This window comes from Trachemys scripta, chromosome 2 (assembly GCF_013100865.1).
Source record: "Trachemys scripta elegans isolate TJP31775 chromosome 2, CAS_Tse_1.0, whole genome shotgun sequence".
NCBI lineage: Eukaryota > Metazoa > Chordata > Testudines > Emydidae > Trachemys > Trachemys scripta.
In genome coordinates this window covers 160,526,442-160,545,112 of record NC_048299.1, presented here as the reverse complement: position 1 = coordinate 160,545,112, position 18,671 = coordinate 160,526,442, and the positions used below count along the sequence as shown (strand labels likewise).

The following is an 18,671-nucleotide window of genomic DNA, read 5'->3' as shown; positions in this document are numbered from 1 at the left end:
GCAAGATCCTCTCTTTCTGAGGGATGTTCAGGTACAGAATCTAATTTAACAGTGTTTTTACTGTCTTAGCATTAACTGGGGATTTCCTATCCAGTGCTAGTGGAAAAAAAGAATACTCTGTGGTATTGCAGGAGCATCAGGGGACTAGGATGATGCAACAGTGGAAGAACCATCATACATTGCTGCCTACTTATTTCTCAGCATCTTCAGATTTGTACAGCCTACAGCACTATAGGAAACTTTCTGGGGAAGCCCCAGAACTTGAAGCCACAGCTCCATCACCAAAAGGCTTCAAAACAATGGCAAGCTAAGCACAGGTCAAACTGAATTGTGTCCTTTCTGGTAAGTGGACCTAGAGTCCAAACAAACAAACAAAAAACATTCACTGCACCATCTGTTTGAAGAGGAATACCTTAACGCAAACTAGGAACCTGTTAGTTCATGCCCACAGCATCCACACAGGGGTGTTATCACACAGCACCTTGGTGTGCACTGCTATTTGCATTCCCCTAGTCCAAAGTGCAGGGCATTGTAGACGAGCTCTAACACCATACATAATGCACATCAAAACAGTATGCTAAATTCAATGAGGAGAAGCAACAAATAACAAGAAATCAGCACACATGGCAGTCTGAGCACCAAGGCAGCTGGGGTCATTGGAGGATGCCAATACAAGAGGCCAGCAGTGGCAATTCCAACATCTTTACCTGAAGAGAAATAAGACCTCTAGACCCTCGGAGGATCATGGGGTGATGGCAGATGGTCAGTGCACATAGCATGAACTACTATTGTCTAAACCCTCCTCTTTTTTCCCTAGAGTCTCCTCCTACCTTTCCAGTCAGATGATGAACACCACAAACCTTCTCCCCTCCCCAGTGCTACCACCAGTTCAGCTGAATCGTTGATAGTGCTAAGAGGAGCCTTAAAGCAGACAAGGCTCCCTGAACCAGTCTCATTTTTATTACCATGTTAATTAAGCCTGGTTTCAGCTAATATCATGGTAAAAATAAGTCCAGTCATGGAAAACTTGTCTACACTTGGGCTCCCACCATTCCAGTGGGAATTTTTTCATAACATTCCCTAGTATGGATATAACCTATAATGACTGGAGAACTAGTGGATGTAGGATATTCCCAATAACTAAGAGAGTGAAAATTAGGAAGTAACAAGATTGATGGATTTTTTTATCACAGTTTAATTTTTTTATTTGTGTGTGGGATTTTTTGTTGTTAATACTTATAATAATATGCTCATTTTGAGTATGTTATTAACCTACTAGATATCTTTGTTTACTGTAAAGAGATCCAGATCAGATGCAGTCCCTACTGCACAAGAGAAGATAAAGCAATCTTATTTTTTGTTCTTGTCACTAGTTGTTTAGTTTTCTTAAATAAATGCCTCCTGTTTAAGATGGACTGTGATTCCATACATTGGAACAACACATATTTGACTTCAATAATTAATTAACATCTTTGCATATTTTAGTTTAAGATTCAGTACCTCCACCCCTTCAGCTGAAGGATTAAAGCTCAAAATGAACATGTTTAGAAACTGCCAACAGGTTGTCCAGCAAAGCTAGGGAAGTTAAGACTAGCTGTGACATTCCTGTTACTTCCAAGGTAACAAAACAAGCGTGAAAAAGAAAAATCTTTGATCATGTAAATAACATTCTATTCTATTCAGGCTTTGGTGCAGTAAGCAAACTGACCAACATATGTTAAAGATTAAATATTTCAAAAGTCTTTAAAAAAAAAAAAAAAAAAAACCACACATTTATAGCTAAACCAGATTTGTAATTGCATCCAGTCTTACAACTTTACCAAAGACCTGAGTGAATATATTAAGTGACACCAGTTTGTTGGAAAAGCAGTAAATAAATTATTTATTTATTTATTACATGACTGAGAAGTGCAGCAGATCACTGTCCATGCAACAACACATATTGCATAGACCCGAGACTAGCTGTTATCCTTATCTTGCATGCAACTACTGAAGATAGAGCTTGCTATTATGAGTAGTCTCCTTGAATCTGAATCATAAAAATTCTAAAAAGGTTCTATAGGAGTCTGTTTAATTCAGTACATTGGGATATTTCCCCAAAACCTTGACAATAGGAATTTGAGGGATGTGTCTGTAAAATAAAAGAACAGGAGTACTTGTGGCACCTTAGAGACTAACAAATTTATTAGAGCATAAGCTTTCATGGACTACAGCCCACTTCTTCGGATGCATACAGAGTGGGCTGTAGTCCACGAAAGCTTATGCTCTAATAAATTTGTTAGTCTCTAAGGTGCCACAAGTACTCCTGTTCTTTTATTTTACAGACACATCCCTCAAATTCCTATTGTCAAGGTTTTGGGGAAATATCCCAATGTACTGAATTAAACAGACTCCTATAGAACCTTTTTAGAATTTTTATGATTCAGATTCAAGGAGACTACTCATAATAGCAAGCTCTATCTTCAGTAGTTGCATGCAAGATAAGGATAACAGCTAGTCTCGGGTCTATGCAATATGTGTTGTTGCATGGACAGTGATCTGCTGCACTTCTCAGTCATGTAATAAATAAATAAATAATTTATTTACTGCTTTTCCAACAAACTGGTGTCACTTAATATATTCACTCAGGTCTTTGGTAAAGTTGTAAGANAAAAAGAACAGGAGTACTTGTGGCACCTTAGAGACTAACAAATTTATTAGAGCATAAGCTTTCGTGGACTACAGCCCACTCTGTATGCATCCGAAGAAGTGGGCTGTAGTCCATGAAAGCTTATGCTCTAATAAATTTGTTAGTCTCTAAGGTGCCACAAGTACTCCTGTTCTTTTTGCGGATACAGACTAACACAGCTGCTACTCTGAAATCTGTAAAATAAGTCTTGCATCAATTTTCTCACATCTGTCAGGCTCCTGGGTAAAGGAAGACAGGACTAGTGGCAGGATTTTGGGAGCCAGGAACTGAAGCCAGGGATCAGACCCAGTATCAGGGTCAGAGCCAAGCTGAGGATCAAGCCAGAATCAGAATCAGGTATCAAGCTGAGTGTTAGAGATGGAGATAGAGTCAGGAATCAGATTGAGGGTCAATTCCAGGTATCTGATTCGGTATTGAGATCCCAGGGGTTGATCAGGAGTTAGAATCCAAGTCAGAGCCAAAGTCAATACTGGGGGTTCAGAAACAGTGAAGCGGGACAGTCATGGCAGCTAGCTAAGGATCTACATTGTTGCCTGGGCACTTTGTACTATGCCCCATGAGCTTCTATAGGATCAAGGAGCTGATCAGGGATTGCTAAAACAACTGCCAATCAGATCACTCAAGAAGGGATATCTCGTGGCATGCATCCACTGTAGATTGTGGGTTGCACAGAGCAGCCAGGTTATGGCAGTGTGGGGCTGTCAATTGCCTGGTAGCCATGCAAACCTGGCTTCAAGATCTGACGATCCTTAGAGCATCAGAACAGAATCTTAGATATGTAGTTTTGAGTTTGTTCCTTTTTCTTTAATAACATACACTTGTATACATTAGAAAAAAAATCAGAAATTAACTATCTAAAAAGAAAACTATTTCTGCAGAGGATAAATTTGTAACATTCTCCTGTGAGGAGAATGTCTGAAAACCTGATCTGTTATTCTAGATTCTGTTATCTACATTTATCCTTGACTATTTTTTTGCCTGAATAAAACTTCTGTACCAAACAATCTGTTTCTTTTTTTTTCTTATGTGTCAAGATGTCCTAGCAGCGATATGCTGTTTATGTGACCTATATGAGGAGGGAAATTGCCACTGTAACCACATAGAAGAGTTGTAAAAATAAACCTTAAAGGAAAACCGAAGTATTAGTTCTGAAGATACAGTTAAAAATAAACAGATAGTGGTGTATTCTGGGCCCGCATGGCGCCTAGCACAATGGTTGGTATGTCGAATAAAATCAATAAATAGTAATAATAAAATATCCCTCTTAATGTGAAGTCATTTCCCCCATATAGAAGCCTCATTACAGGAGGAAGTTCACTATAACCAGATGTGCCCATTCATCATCATCAAACACGCATTGTACCAGCATCGTACCAGGCATCAGAGAGTGAAGTTCCCAGTTCTGGCTTAATCCTGAGAATCCATGAATCTCTGGGTGCTCCTACCGATGACACCAGATATGGTCAAAGCATGCACCACTTTGTGTGTTGATGGAGAGTTTGAGGCATGGCATGCTGGGGTGTTTTTGTCCATCCTGGCAACATGGCTAAAGCGAATGCAAAGCTGCTTTTGAATGTAGTGAGTGATTGGATGAAGGCCAGATCTCTGTGACGTTTTGCACAAAACTGAAACACTTTATGTTCAGAATTTGGCACCTATAGCGCATAGAGAGGTGCTGCTGGAGTGACCAATTGGGGTCCACAAAGGCCACATAAAAGGAAGCAGCAGTGGCAGAGCAGTCAGTTGCTGCGTGGAGCTTGAAGAAGAAGAAGTGGGTGCCTGGAAGAACAGCAGGACCATGGACAGGTCAGTGCAGGCAGGCTGAAACCAAGGGACTGAGCCCAGAACTTAGCCAGACTGGGTGAGGATAGCAGGATGGGCCCTGCTGGTCTGGTTGAAGACTGAGCCCAGGAAGGGCTGCTGAAAGGACACCAACTGAGGGTACCAAGATGGACCCCTGTTGGACTGTTAAAGAAGGCAGTATTTCTAGGAAGGAAACCTTAGTGCTACAGCCCCAAGCAGGGCTGTGAGAAAGAACTAGAGACTGTATATCCTGGAAGAGGGAACAGTGTGTGTCACTCGGCCGGGGGGTTGATTCGCTGAACACCTGAACAGAAAGGGGGCACCCACGGGAAGTAGGTGCTACCCCTATTCAAAACTCAGTGATTGCAGGCACACATCGGCCAAAAGGGGGACACTCATGAGAGGTGGGTGCTGACCCTGTCATACTGCCCTTTTAAGAATAGTTGATGCAGGCCAGTGCTCATTGGTTCCTAGGCACTCTTGAGCAGCTAAAGTGGAATATCCTCAGGACCAGTTCACATCCATTCCACAACTTTTGGATGTCTTTTTGTACTTCCACTAGTAACGGAAGATCAGTGTCCATCCCTGGGTCTGCAAAGTCATGTAGCTCTAGACCCTCATCAGCAGGTGCATGGTTCATTACACTTTCATAATGTGTTTTCTATCTGTTCAGGACCTCATCCATTGATGAGCAGGGAGAGAATGTTAGAAGGCAGGCACATGATCGTTCTGGAGGAAGGGCACAGATTGTTGCGCTTTAGGCTGTCATCTGCTTCATTGACCACAGAGTTGATGTAGATCACATGATCACATTTTGCCCTGGCCTGGGAAATGCCTTTCAACTGTTTGTTCTTGGACATATCCCTGCATCTGTCTTTTTTGCTAATATATCAAAGGGTCTTCAGAAAGCCGGTGTCTCTTGTGCGACCATCTGAAGCTGATTGTTTCAGTGGCCGTGTGTGATATAGCGTTATGTATACCACTCCATGCAATCTCTGTCATCAGAGTGGGTACCAAAGTTATATACGAGATCCTCAATAGCTTGTGTATATTTCAACAGGATCCACAGAAAGACACTGCACATTGTACTGCTGATGACCATCTGGTTTGTGAGGAGTTGGAAGATGCCGTGAGAACTGAGTGGCAACTAGTCTATGGTCTGAGTTTCCTGGAGCTACTGCGCCACCAAAGACCCAGTGAGATTTTTGATAAGAATGTGGTCAATTTTTTCATGGCACATCCATTATTTGAAATCCAGGTCCAGCGATGGCTATTGAGGCACCTGAACTAGAAGCCCATGACAGACAAACTGTCAGTGACACACAATATCAAAAGCTGAGTGGTGTCATTTGGGGAACCCAAACCAAAGGGGCCTATCCTGGTTTCATACCCAGTTCAATCAGAGCTGGTCACGGCATTGAAATCTCTGAGCACTAGCAACGTGGCATGTGGTGGAGTTTGCTGCTAGCTGGTGGTAGAACGAGCATTGCAGTGCACTATAGCATTCTCGCAAGAAGACAGATCCTCGGCTGGTGCAAATTGCCATAGCTCCATTCAATGTGATGACTTCAATGGAGCTGGGACAATTTATACCCACCGAGGATCTGCCCCGAGAAGAGAATGTGCATCAGCAGTTGTGCACGCTACAGTACACTAGAAGAATTTTGCTTCACTATGAATTGGACTGTGTGAAGTGCTGAGTGCCCCCGGGAGCTGCTGTTCAGCACGTTCAATGAAGTCAGTAGGAGTTGAGGTTGCTCAGCTCCTCCCAAAGCTGGGCTTAAAAATGCAATTTTACCATATCCAGGTTCATTTTAAGGGTTATGCTGTATTAGCTTACTCTAAAGTTTCCTAGGTAAGTGGAAAAGAACCCAGAATTTGTCATCACCTCACTGCACGGTTTAATACTGCATGGTTAATCCTTCTCATTCCCCTTAGTATTCTATCATCTCTTATGTCCACTGGTCCAGTTTCTAAGAGGACATGTATATCTATATAAGCCCAAACACAATGGAAAAACTTCTGTTGGTCCCATAAAAGATGCTACCTCACCCAGCTTGTCTCTCTAATATCCTGGGTCCAACATTATTTCAACAACATTGAATATTTCTGTTGTGTCAGACAGCCCTGCAAATAAGGCTGCTTGGGATGTTCTAGGGTCTGCATGGTTTATACTGACTGCTCTGTGGGATTCTATGCCTCCATGCATGTCGTGGTGGACTCTCTCTGGCACACTGGGGAGGGGAGGGTGTGAAAGTTAGGGGTGGGATGGCAAAGGAGTTGTGGAGTCATGCATTACATGAAGAGCTAAGTCACACGTTGGAAGAGTGTGTTCATTATTTCCCCCATACCCTTCTCAGCTATGCTGTTTCTCATTATTGTTTCTTTAGTGCACAGCCATTTCAGTCTAAGCCCTTTGTAACTCCTCTTCCTCTACAGGACGAATATACCTTTTTTACAGGAACTCAATGTTATTCAACAGTATTCACTTCTCAGGTCAAATGAACTGAATATGACAAAGGAAGCCAAGAGGGGAGAAGCTGAGTGCTGTTGCTATGGAAAGTGAATGCAGAAGCAATTATATCATACTCATATTACAGTAAATTAATTTGCTTAATATTAAAAATTTAATTGGAATTGTTTCTGCTAAATCATCAGTCACTGGAAAAGATTGAGGCTGAACAACAAATAAAAGATTTTAGGCATACTTTTACCTAATTTCACTTTACTATCATGGTTAAATTTAACCATCTGGTTCACTTTTAATGATTCACTGTCAAATAAAAACTATTCAGTTGTTCCTTTCATCTTCCCCAGAATTGTCCAGGGCCAAAAAGTTCAAATGTGAGTGCTTAAAGTGACGCTCTTAGATCCAGATTTAGCCACCCCAATTAGAGAATTCTATAGTTGGTTAAATATGGATTTAGGAGCCTAAGTTTAAGCACCTACATTTGACTTTTTTCCTTGTGAGATGAATAACTATTTAAAAAGTAGTACTGCTTCAAAACTGCCTGCAATCTGAGATAACTAATAGCTTCCTCCTTGGAAATGTCATTGGCAATATTGCCCTAAAGCAAAAAGTAATGACAGTGACATATGCACAGAGATACAAAGAATGCAAGAAAGAAAAAGACATAAGGAAAAGTTTTGGTCAAAGTATCTGTACTTTTTTTCAGGTGCATGAATATATTTACAGCTTGTCTATTTATCTTGAATAAATAATTTCACTTAACACAAAAATGCCAGCAAATTTTTACTGAGATTTTAAAAACAAAAAAATTAATCCATAGAACACAAATGGAAAATATTCCAGCAAAGTATGCAGAAAAAGTTTAAATGTGCCTTTCACATACTTTCGGGAGTAAGATAATACTATTCTAATATGTAAAACTGCTCTTCATGTGGCTCTGTGGAAGTTCATTTCAGTAGAGCCAACCCTAAACATTCAACACCCATGTGACAACCCCCCCAAAATCATGAGACTAGCCTGAGCTGCCAGGATCTCCCCACCTGTGAGAATGGGGTTGGCTGCTCCCTATTCCCCCATCTCCTGCTTAAAAACTCTTCTGTCTCTTGCAAGTAAGGGGGAAAACTCTGCCTGGCCCCTGCAGCAGCTCTGATTGGCTGCTCTTTCTGAGGAGGCAGGGGAGTGGGGAAGGAAGCCAATCAAAGGATGGTTACCCCCTTCATGAGACAGTTGTAGCATCTATCATCATCATGAAACTAGCTGCAGTCCTGTCTGAAATCACACGACTCACCAGGAAATTGTGAGAAATGGAAACACTGACACTTTCTTTAAAATGTCATTTTGATGGGCAATGGCAATAATTTTCAAGGGCAACCTCTCTAATTAGGAGAAAATTGTTCAGTGAAAGTGAGAACCCCATCTAGAACCCCAGTGAATTCAAGGAGAAGATTCTCACTTATTTCAATGGGAATTAGATCAGGCTCTACGTGTTTGGCATATATTTTATAGGACAATGTAATAAAGAGCACTTATTTGCAGTAGGGAGCTAGAGACTGTGGGCTTTACATAACATTTTGCTAAGTATTAGTATTTGTATTATTAGGGTAGCCCCTAGGAGCCCCAGACATGGACCCAGACACTATTGTGCTAGCTGCTGTATGAACACAAAACAAAAGGACGGTCCTTGCCCCAAAGAGCTTAAATCCCATGCTAATGGCATATTCAGACATGGAATAGCAAACAACTTTTGACACACTCTGTTCTGAACAGTGTAACTAAGCACATTTTTAAAATGGCTTTGGATTGCACGGCAGCTTCCTGTTTAGTTGTCACTATTGCCATAGACCTCTTTACATTGCCTGAGAACTTTATGGGCAATGTTGTTTCCCACCGTACAGTCTAAATTCCATTTCATATTACAAATAGAAAAGTCTATTCATTGAATTTCAGAGCAGTTACTGCACTTCTTGACAAGCCAAAATCAGTCTCTCTTGGATAACACCACCTTATAATAATCCAGAAATATATATTGCTGATTATGTCTTATTACTTACTAGTTATTACTGTAGTTCTGCTGTGATCTAATTTTTTGTCTCTCTACTAACTTGATAGTGAAGATATGCCCAACTGTTTGAAATATTAAATAGACAATAAGTAGGCAGATGGCAGATAGAATCATTGGTTCACTCCTGGCAGGACCTGGAGTCACTTGTGCACTTGCTAATACCATCATTTCAAACTGGATATTTACAGACCAACAGACTGCTGACTAGCTATGAATTGATTCAGTCCTGTGAGATGAGCAGGCTCCAGGCGGCGCTTACCTCAGGCGACTCTTGGGAAGCAGAGACATGTCCCTCTGGCTCCTAGGCAGAGGCGCGGCCAGGGGGCTCTGCGCACTGCCCCCGCCCACAGGCGTCGCCCCCACAGTTCCCATTGGCTGTGGTTCCCAGCCAATGGGTGCTGCGGAGCCAGCGCTTGGGGTGGGGGAAGCGTGCGGAGCCTAGGGACTGCAGGGATATGCCAGCTGCTTCCAGGAGCCATGTGGAGTCAGGGCAGGCAGGGAGCCTACTTTAGCTCCACTGCGCTGCCAACCAGACTTTTTACGGCCTGGTCAGCAGTGCTGATCAGAACTGCCAGGATCCTTTTCGACTGGTGTTCCAGTCAAAAAGTGGAGACTTGGCAATCCTATGCGATTGACAATTTATGGGGTAGGTCCACAGAGCACTGGATGGGCACCTATACGTCTGCTTAAAAATTTGAATCAATAAATAAATATCAGTACTGTGGTGTGTCACACCTTTATCAGACCCATCCTTCACAATCACAGCAGCAAATGGGCCTCAACCCTCTTCCTATCCATGGATATGCGAAATCAAACCCGTACATGCATTTCAGTGTGAATTTTGCCATTCATATTTCTAAAAATTATAAAACTTCAACTTACTGTGTCAAAGTCATCCCTAGTGTTACTGAGTTTAATGGAACTAGACCCAGAATGAATCTGACCAATTTTGTTTCCCTTGAGTTTACGCTTCCTTTTCTTTTCCATTTTCCCTTCCTTCTGCTGTATATGTTCGGAGATTGCTCCTGGCTTTTTCAGTGTGTTTTTCTTCAGTCAATAATCTTTTCAAGGTAAAATAACAATACTTAGCTCTTAAATAATGCTTTATATCTTCAGCCTCAAAGTGCAGTGCAAACATTAACTAATCCTCACATCTCCCACACAAAGGAGGCAGGTATTATTCAGACAAGTTTGTTTTCTCCTTAAGACCATTCTTCCTTCATGTTGCCTCTCTCTCTTCTCTTTTACGATTCTGTCCACCCCCAGCACAACCCCCAAGTTCCTTGTTTCCCACTATCTATCTTTCAATATTTTGTTTTTTCCTATTGGATATCACTTTCATTTTCTCCTCTTTAACACACTTCTTCCTTTGGCATTACATCTCACTCCCCTTGCACCATCTCCCTTTCCTTTTTTTGCTTTCCCTTTCTGTGCCACCCTAAATCTTTCCCTTTGTCACATCACATCCCTTTCCATTCGTGTCTCTACCTTCATCCTGTCTTCCTCCTCTCTCCCCTACTCATCTCTTTCTCTCTCCCCTACTATGTTTCCTTTCTTATCACCATGCAGCCTCCTTTGTTCACCCTATGACCCTGGAATGCTAGGTCCTGATAGGTATTAAATTGCGAAGCAGGATGGTCTGGTGGTTAGGGTTCAATTCCCTGCTCTGCCACAGACTTCATGTGTAACCTTGGGTAAGTCACGTAATCCCCTGTACCTGAGGTCCCTTACCTCACAGAGTATTGTTAGGATACATACATTAGGTGTACCAATACAATGCTAATGGGGGTGTGTGTGTTATCATAGAAGTACCTTAGATAGATTATTTTTCTCTTGGGGATACTGTTCTTGATTTGATGGGCAACTGTTGTTCTTTCAACCCCTCCACCCAATTAGTGGTAGTTGCAGGTGTTTTCATCCCTTCTCCCATGGAGGGTTGTGCGTAGGTGAGGAGGAGCTACCTGCCTCCCAACTCTTCCTGGTTATCTCCTATGCAGAGAATAGTTTGCGATCCACATGGTGCTGCATGCAATTCTTCTAAACTTAGACTCTGCAATGTATGTCATGATTCCTTAGGTTGCAGCAACCCATCCTATCTTTTCATCATTTACTATGCTCTTGAGCGTCCATCTCAGCCCAGAAAGTTCAACAGCTAATCCACTTTACTGGGATAGGGCAAGAAAGCAATTGGAAGGTGTCAGCACTCTCACTTCCTAGAGTCTGCTACCTTTTCTCTCCCTTGGACTCCGCAGCTGGTGTGGTTTATGCAGTGATAGTGGCCCAGGAGTTTCTGTTCTGCAGAGCACAGTGCTGGTCCTGTGCTCAGATGTAACCATGACTGATGTGACTATAAAGGTCTTATATTCTTATTGGCTTCCTCTATTGAGCTAGATCCTCACCTGTACACAAAGGATGTTTGGCACAGCTGAAGTCTGACACACAAAGGTTCCTTTGTGCTCTCCTGATCCTATGTCTGCGTTGTGCTGGTGCACTCCCATCACAGGCTATTGTAATCTGCTCCAGTTGCCAATGGCCCTGAGGAGCTATTGCAATGGCCAGGGATAAGTGGGTTATCCCAGCCATGCCCCATAGGCCCCGGCATTGAGTGGCCCTATCCCATCCAGGGTTTCAAATGTTGTAAGATCAGAAGGGATTGTGATCATCTAGTCTGACTGCTTGCATGCACAGACCATAGAATTTCACCTAGTAATACTTATATCACGACAAAAACTACTGACTGAGCTAACACATATTGTTTAGGAAGACATCCAATTTTCATTTAGAGACTGCAAGTGACAGTGAGTCCACCACATCTTTAGGTAAGTTGTTCCAATGGCTAATTATCATCACTTCAAAAAAATTGCACCTTATTTCTAGTCTGAATTTGTCTAGCTTCAGCTTTCCAGCCACTGGCTGTTGTTATGCCTTTGTTTGCTAGCTTAAACAGCCCTCTACTATTATAAACCTTCTTCTCTTGAAGATACCTATAGATCATGATGAAATCGCCTATTAATCTTCTCTTGGATAAACTGAATAGATTGAGCTTCTATAGTATTACTATAGCTTCCAGGAGACCTAGCCATGGACCAGAACTGCATTGTGCTAGGCACTGTACAAGTGAATGAGGGAGGCTGACATCATGGGCCAATCAACGGGTGCAGTTGACCCCTTGATACTGAATGAGGAATGCTAGGTAGGGTAGGGGTAAGTCATGAAGGGCCCTGAAAGTGAAGACAAGTAGCTTATGTTTGATGCAACAGAGGTGGTAGAGCGATGGAAAGAGAGGGTGGCCTGGTCGGAGCAATGGGCTAGGGAAATGATCTTTGCAGCAAAGGGTGCTCATATAATAGTCCTGGGTTCAATTGCCTTCTCTGCCACAGACTTCCTTTGCGACCTTGGACAAGTTACTTAATCCCTCTGTACCTCAGGTCTCTTATTTCACAGGGGTATGTGTGGGACAGGATTGCATTTGTCACAGCTGGAAAGAAGGATGTTGCAGTAACCGAGGCGTGGGATGATGACAGCCTTGATGAGATGTTTTGCTGTCTGAATGGATAGGAAAAGCTATATCATGGAGTTGTTATGTAGAAAGAATTGACAGGATTTAGATATAGCCTAGATGTGAGGACCTTGAAAGAGATCCAAGATGATGGGCAGGTTACTGAGCTGTGTGACAGGCAGGATAATGGTGTTGCCCATGATGATCAAGAAAGGAGCTAATGGGGAGGGGCTTTTGGGGGGCGGGGGAGATGTAGAGTTCTCTTTTAGCCATGTTGAGCTTGAGCTGATGGCTAGACATCCCACAAGGTGATGTCAAAGTGACAGACTGAGGTTGTAATTTGGACAGCAGGAAACAGATATGGACTAGAGAGGTAGATTTTCTGTTTGTGGATGATCTTACCCAGAGATAATATGTAGAGGGAGAAGAAAAAAGAACCTAGGACAGACCCCCATAGAACTGCCACAGAAAGTTGGAGGGCAGATGAGGAGTATCCTCTGAAGAATACATTGAACCCGAGATTGAGCAGTAGGAGAAGAACCAGGAGAGGACAGAGCCATGGAAGCCCAAGAGGACAAGATTTCAAAAAAAGCTTTGTTGATGATGTGGAAGGTGGCTGACAGGTCAAGAAGGGATGAGGATGGAGTATCGATTCTGTGCTTTGGCTAGAAAGAGATGCAATTCACGTTGTTCAAATGAGTTCAGTTTACCATGTGATCCTGATTGCTCTAGTGTGTAAAACTGACCTTTTATCATTATTTACTATTCCATCAATTTTTGTGTCATCTGCAAACCATAGCAGCAATGATTTTATATTTTCTTTTAGATTATTGATAAAGATTATTGAATAGCACTGGGAATAAGCATTGAGTGGGATTCAACTTGAAACAACCCCATAGCATGATGATTCCCTATTTACAGTCACTTTTGGAGATCTATCAATTAGCCAGTTTTTAATCTCCGGATTCAGGAGAGCTCCTCCAGGACATGGATCCACCAGGTTTAGCAATGCTTTGCACTGCTAATCAGAAAGAGTGTGGGCTAGGACCAGGGCTACTATATTTAAATGTCTGACATGTATTTCAACACTTTATGCTCTATGGCTGTTTATTTCATGTGACTTGGCATGTCACTGTAATTTTGACTGACATCCCTTTTTCATACTGTGTTTGTATAAATAGTACATATTATAGATGGGTTTTAGTAAAGGCATCTGTGTTCATTTGCTAAAAATGTATAAGAGCAGAACTATGATGTTATCCCTGAACTCGTGAAACAAAATTTGACTATTAAGTATTCTCTCAATTATAGATATATATGAGAGGGAAGAAAGGGAGAGATTAAAAATGATTTTATTACATAGTGTATACACTTCAGTGGTCAGGAATTAAAATCCAAGTCTCTGAAGATTTGAAAGCCACAAAAAAGCATACAAATCATTTGTTATAGGAGATTTTCCCCATCATGCAAATTTGGCATCACAATCCAACAGTCAGATAGTGCATTCAAGTATGATTCTTCAAGGCTAACTAGGAAAATTAGTTCGAAATATCACTGATTATTTGTCTGTTAACAACAAAACCACACATATGGAATGAAGCACATTTATGTGATGTCTCCGTGACAGAATACGAAGTATATAAGGGGAAGGATAAGCTTAGAGCTAAAATACAGGACTGGCAGCGTTTATTACTGGCTGGGGTGCTGGAACAATTTTTATAGTGAGGGTGCTGATGGTGGAAACCATATATTTGGTGTTTCTTATTACTACTTCAAGCCAGGGGGTGCAGCAGCACACCCAGCACCCCTAGTTCCAGCACCACTGCCTGCATGACCTTGGGCAAATCACTTGTCATAGTGCCTCTATTTCTGTATCTGTAAAATGAGGATAATTAGTAGTGCCGAACTCACAGAGGTGCTGTATTAATGTTTGTTAAGTTATGAAAGCCTTAGCTGGAAAGGGCACTGTTTGAGTTTGTGGAAAGAATACTTGCATGACCAGGTTGTAGGAAGAAGAACAGGAATACTTGTGGCACCTTAGAGACTAACAAATTTATTAGAGCATAAGCTTTCGTGGGCTACAGCCCACTTCTTCGGATGCATATAGAGTAGAACATATATTGAGGAGCTATATATACACACATACAGAGAGCATGAACAGTTGTCTTACCAACTCTGAGAGGCCAATTAAGTAAGAGAAAAAAACTTTTGAAGTGATAATCAAGATAGCCCAGTACAGACAGTTTGATAAGAAGTGTGAGAATACTTACAAGGGGAGATAGATTCAATGTTTGTAATGGCTCGGCCATTCCCAGTCCTTATTCAAGCCTAAGTTGATTGTATCTAGTTTGCATATCAATTCCAGCTCAGCAGTCTCTCATTGGAGTCTGTTTTTGAAGTTTTTCTGTTGTAAGATAGCCACCCGCAGGTCTGTCATTGAATGGTCAGGAATCATAATACTCAAAAACCAGTGGGAGAACACTTTAACCTGTCTGGCCATTCAATGACAGACCTGCGGGCTAGTGACTGCAGCTCCCGGTGCCTCCATTTTCCCTTCTGTAAAATGGGCATAATGATACTGATTTCTCATGTAAAGTGCTTTGAGATCTACAGATGAAAAGCATTATATAAGAGCTAAGTATTATTATTATTATTTAAATTTATTTTATTTTATTCCTCTTGGCATGTCAGCAAAGCTGTGCTAGCCAGCACATTGGAGTAGTGCCGTCAAGTCTCCACCCATTCCCCATCTGTGCAAGAGGGATATTAGAAGACCTGTGAAGACTGCTTCTTCCCTGTTCTACAGCCAGCGAGCCCAAAGCAGTAAGGAAGCACCTTGCAGCTACTCACTCACCTGTGGCAGAGCCACTAGATGAATATCACTCTGGCTTTGCATTACATAAACCTCCTGCATGCCATTTAGGAATGGAAGCTCCAATACTTAAATAATTTAAAACTAGCCTGAACAAATTAATGCAGGAAAATTTGCTACTCTGACAATCTGGAGGATGGATAAGATATGAGCTACTAGATTGTCCATGGCTCAATCCTAGAGTTTGTAATTTGGTCATTTTTGTATTTATTGGATTTTGAGAAACATGCGCAATATTCAGTGCTTCCGTCCTACAAAGAGATGTGCCGGAACACACTTCCATCCTGACAGAAGAGATTCCGGTAACTGACAGTACTAGAAGTACTCAGATGCCATTGCAGTTCCCCAACCAAGTGCCAGAATGGCATTCTGGAGTGTTCCAGCATGACTTGAGCTCTGATAATACGGATCATTACTAAATCAGACAAATGCCCTCAGGGAGATTTTTTTTTGACAACATGGTGACTGGCTAGGAGATTATCCCAAAGTCAGTGCTCAAGGCATAGGAGGCAAAATGTGTGCCCAGAGTTACAAAGAAAGAAATGAATACATGTGTGTATTTGGGGCCTGTTGTACACTAAGGGGAAGATTTTTTTCCAAGGCACAAGTGTCAGTTAATTGCCTAACTCCCAAAGACCTTTAATGGGAATTCAAAGGTGCCAAACCACCATTTCAGCCTTGGAAAATCTCTCCCTTAAATGCACAGGTACTGCTTCAATGGGCACTATGCATACAGCACAAGAATGCCTAGCTTTTATATTCCATTTTTCCAAATCAGAGCACAAATAGTCCATATATATTAACATCTTTGTATAACTCAAAGGCAAGCGTGCACAAGAAGAAATATCTAACTGGATGGTAATATTTATATTTAATATGCCTCTGCTGCATAAATATATTTATTAACCGCACTCCATTGTTCTCTCCATTAGATACCCCACTAGATAAAAGGCACAGGTAGCATATCCCTTCATTTTTAAAATCCCACAGAAGCAGAAACAAACTGACCAGGTTTAAATGTATACCAAAGCATCACTTCTACATTTTACAGCATAGTACTTTGTGGGTTTGATCCAAAGCTCACTGAATTAAATGGAATGTCTCCCACTGACCTCATTGGGTTTTATGTCTGGCCCTGTATTATCCAATCAAAAGGGGGCTTATTAACACAAGCTGTGGCATAAGCCAGGAAGTAGTAGTAAGAAATTGTTTCCTTAAGAAATGAGTGTCTTCCTTTAGCCGCCAATCCTGCAAATGATTATTCATACAACTAACTAATAAATGTATCCAGAGTCTGGCGCTCAACATTCTAATTAAATATAACCGGCAAAAGCAATTTCTGTAGTGTAGACCAGGCCATGGGCATACAGTACAGTTAGGTCGACGTAAGCTGCCTTACGTTGACCTAATTATGTCAGTGTCTATACTACAGCCTTGCTCCTGCCAATGTAAGTGCCCTAATACACCGACATAGTAACTCCACCTCCATGAGAGACGTAGGGCTTGTGTCGGTGTAGGTAGGGTGATGCAGTGTCTGTGTAGACACTGTGCTGCCCCCGGGCTCCCAGTTACCCGCTTTGAGCTGGGTTGCTGCCTAGGTTTCCTGCTGGGAGCCCAGCTGCCCCCAGGGCTCTCGGTTCCCCTCCAGGAGCCTGGCAGCTGCCTTGCAGGGAACTCCACACCCAGAGCCAGGGCTGCAGCCAGACTCCCAGCAGGGAACTCTGTGTCAAGCTGAGAGCCCGGGCTCTCAGCCCCTCACACTGCCCCTCTTAAGTCAGTGGAAGCGCTCCTGGAGACATCACTGACAGAAGGAGGGCGGTGCGGACATGAAAAACCACCGTAATTAATGTGGTGGCTGTAAGTTGACCTAAAATAGGTCAACTTAAGTTTGTAGTGTAGACATGTCCTTACGCTGGCTTATTTTTAGGAGCCAGGCTGTAGTGGAGACACTAACATAATTAGGACAACCTAAGACAACTTACGTCGACCTAACTCTGCAGTGTAGACCAGGCCTTTGACTGTTCTGCTGTCTCAACACACTTACCTGGGAAACTTTTCAGTGTTTATCAGGTGTCAAAATTGTTCTTCAAATCGTTCACTTTAAATAACTTTTGCTTGATTTATTTAATTCCAAAATAATATTAGTTTTGCTTGTGAATTCCCCATTCTCTGAAAAAGCCCCAACAATCAGTCAAACAATGGGGGAATATAGTGCCCTAGCTTTAAATACTATTGCATCAACTATGATCTTACTTCTCTATGGCTTCAGGGGGTTAGATGAAATATAGATTAACTGAGAACTGCTGTCCTCATGGGGAGACCCACTCATAAAGATGAACTATAAATAAAAAGCAATCCCTTGGTCTTATCCAGAAATGTTTTTACTGGGAGATGGTTGAATAAAACATTATGCTTCTTCAGCAGGTAACAGCCTCTTACTACTCCCTGATGGATGCTCTTGAAAGCAAACTCTCAGCCTTTGCTTATTGTCAAAGGTGACCCCTTGATAGTCTGAATGCTTGATGCTGACAATCATGTCCAGCTGTATGTGTGTGCACTTTATATAATATATAAACACAGAGATGGAGCCAAACAAGTGAGGATGTATGTTTAGATTCAAATCCAACCTTTCCCAGTGTTGGGAGGGGGGGAGGTGTTCAGATCCCCAATTCTGGTTCACTCTAATCTCTAATGTCTCTATTTACATAAACATACCTTGCACCAGATCTAAGGAAGGGGAAGTCTTGGGGAGGAAATTTCTGCAAGGGTTCACTTGTGAAAATTCCCCCATAACGTCATAGTCCACAATATTGTCCCCTAGCGGAAAAAAGCTGCAGGGCCCATCCCCAAACTGGACAGATCCCTAGGGCTCTACAGGGACCTACGGCTGTCCTCAAAGGAGGTCCTGTACTTCCACTTAAACTCTGGTCCCTGATGTTCCCCTGCCCAGGAAAGTGGCTCCATTGGGGCCATGTTAACAGGGATTCTCCTGGCCAACACTGCCCTTTGTTACATTCTCCCACCTACCAAATATTCCCAAATTACATTAGTCAGAGTGCAGGATAAGTGATATTTGGTCCTAGGCTACTGACAGTTTAGGATCCAATATTTCATGAACTAGGAATGAGGGTTTACTTCCACTGAAAACCCAGGAATCTTTCCCAACCTTCCTAGTGGGACAGCAGCATTTGTGTCTAGCCTTGCTGGGTTGTGCAGTATCCAGTACTGGGCTTCATTATATTATTCTGTATAATACATTTTTGGAGGTGCTTAATG

General features: G+C 42.1%; 1 protein-coding gene across 1 annotated transcript in view; it reads right to left on the bottom strand.

The window, feature by feature from the left end:
- Nucleotides 1-18,671, bottom strand: part of CDH6 (cadherin 6) — a 114,542-nt gene that overhangs the window by 30,252 nt on the left and 65,619 nt on the right. The window lies entirely within an intron of this gene.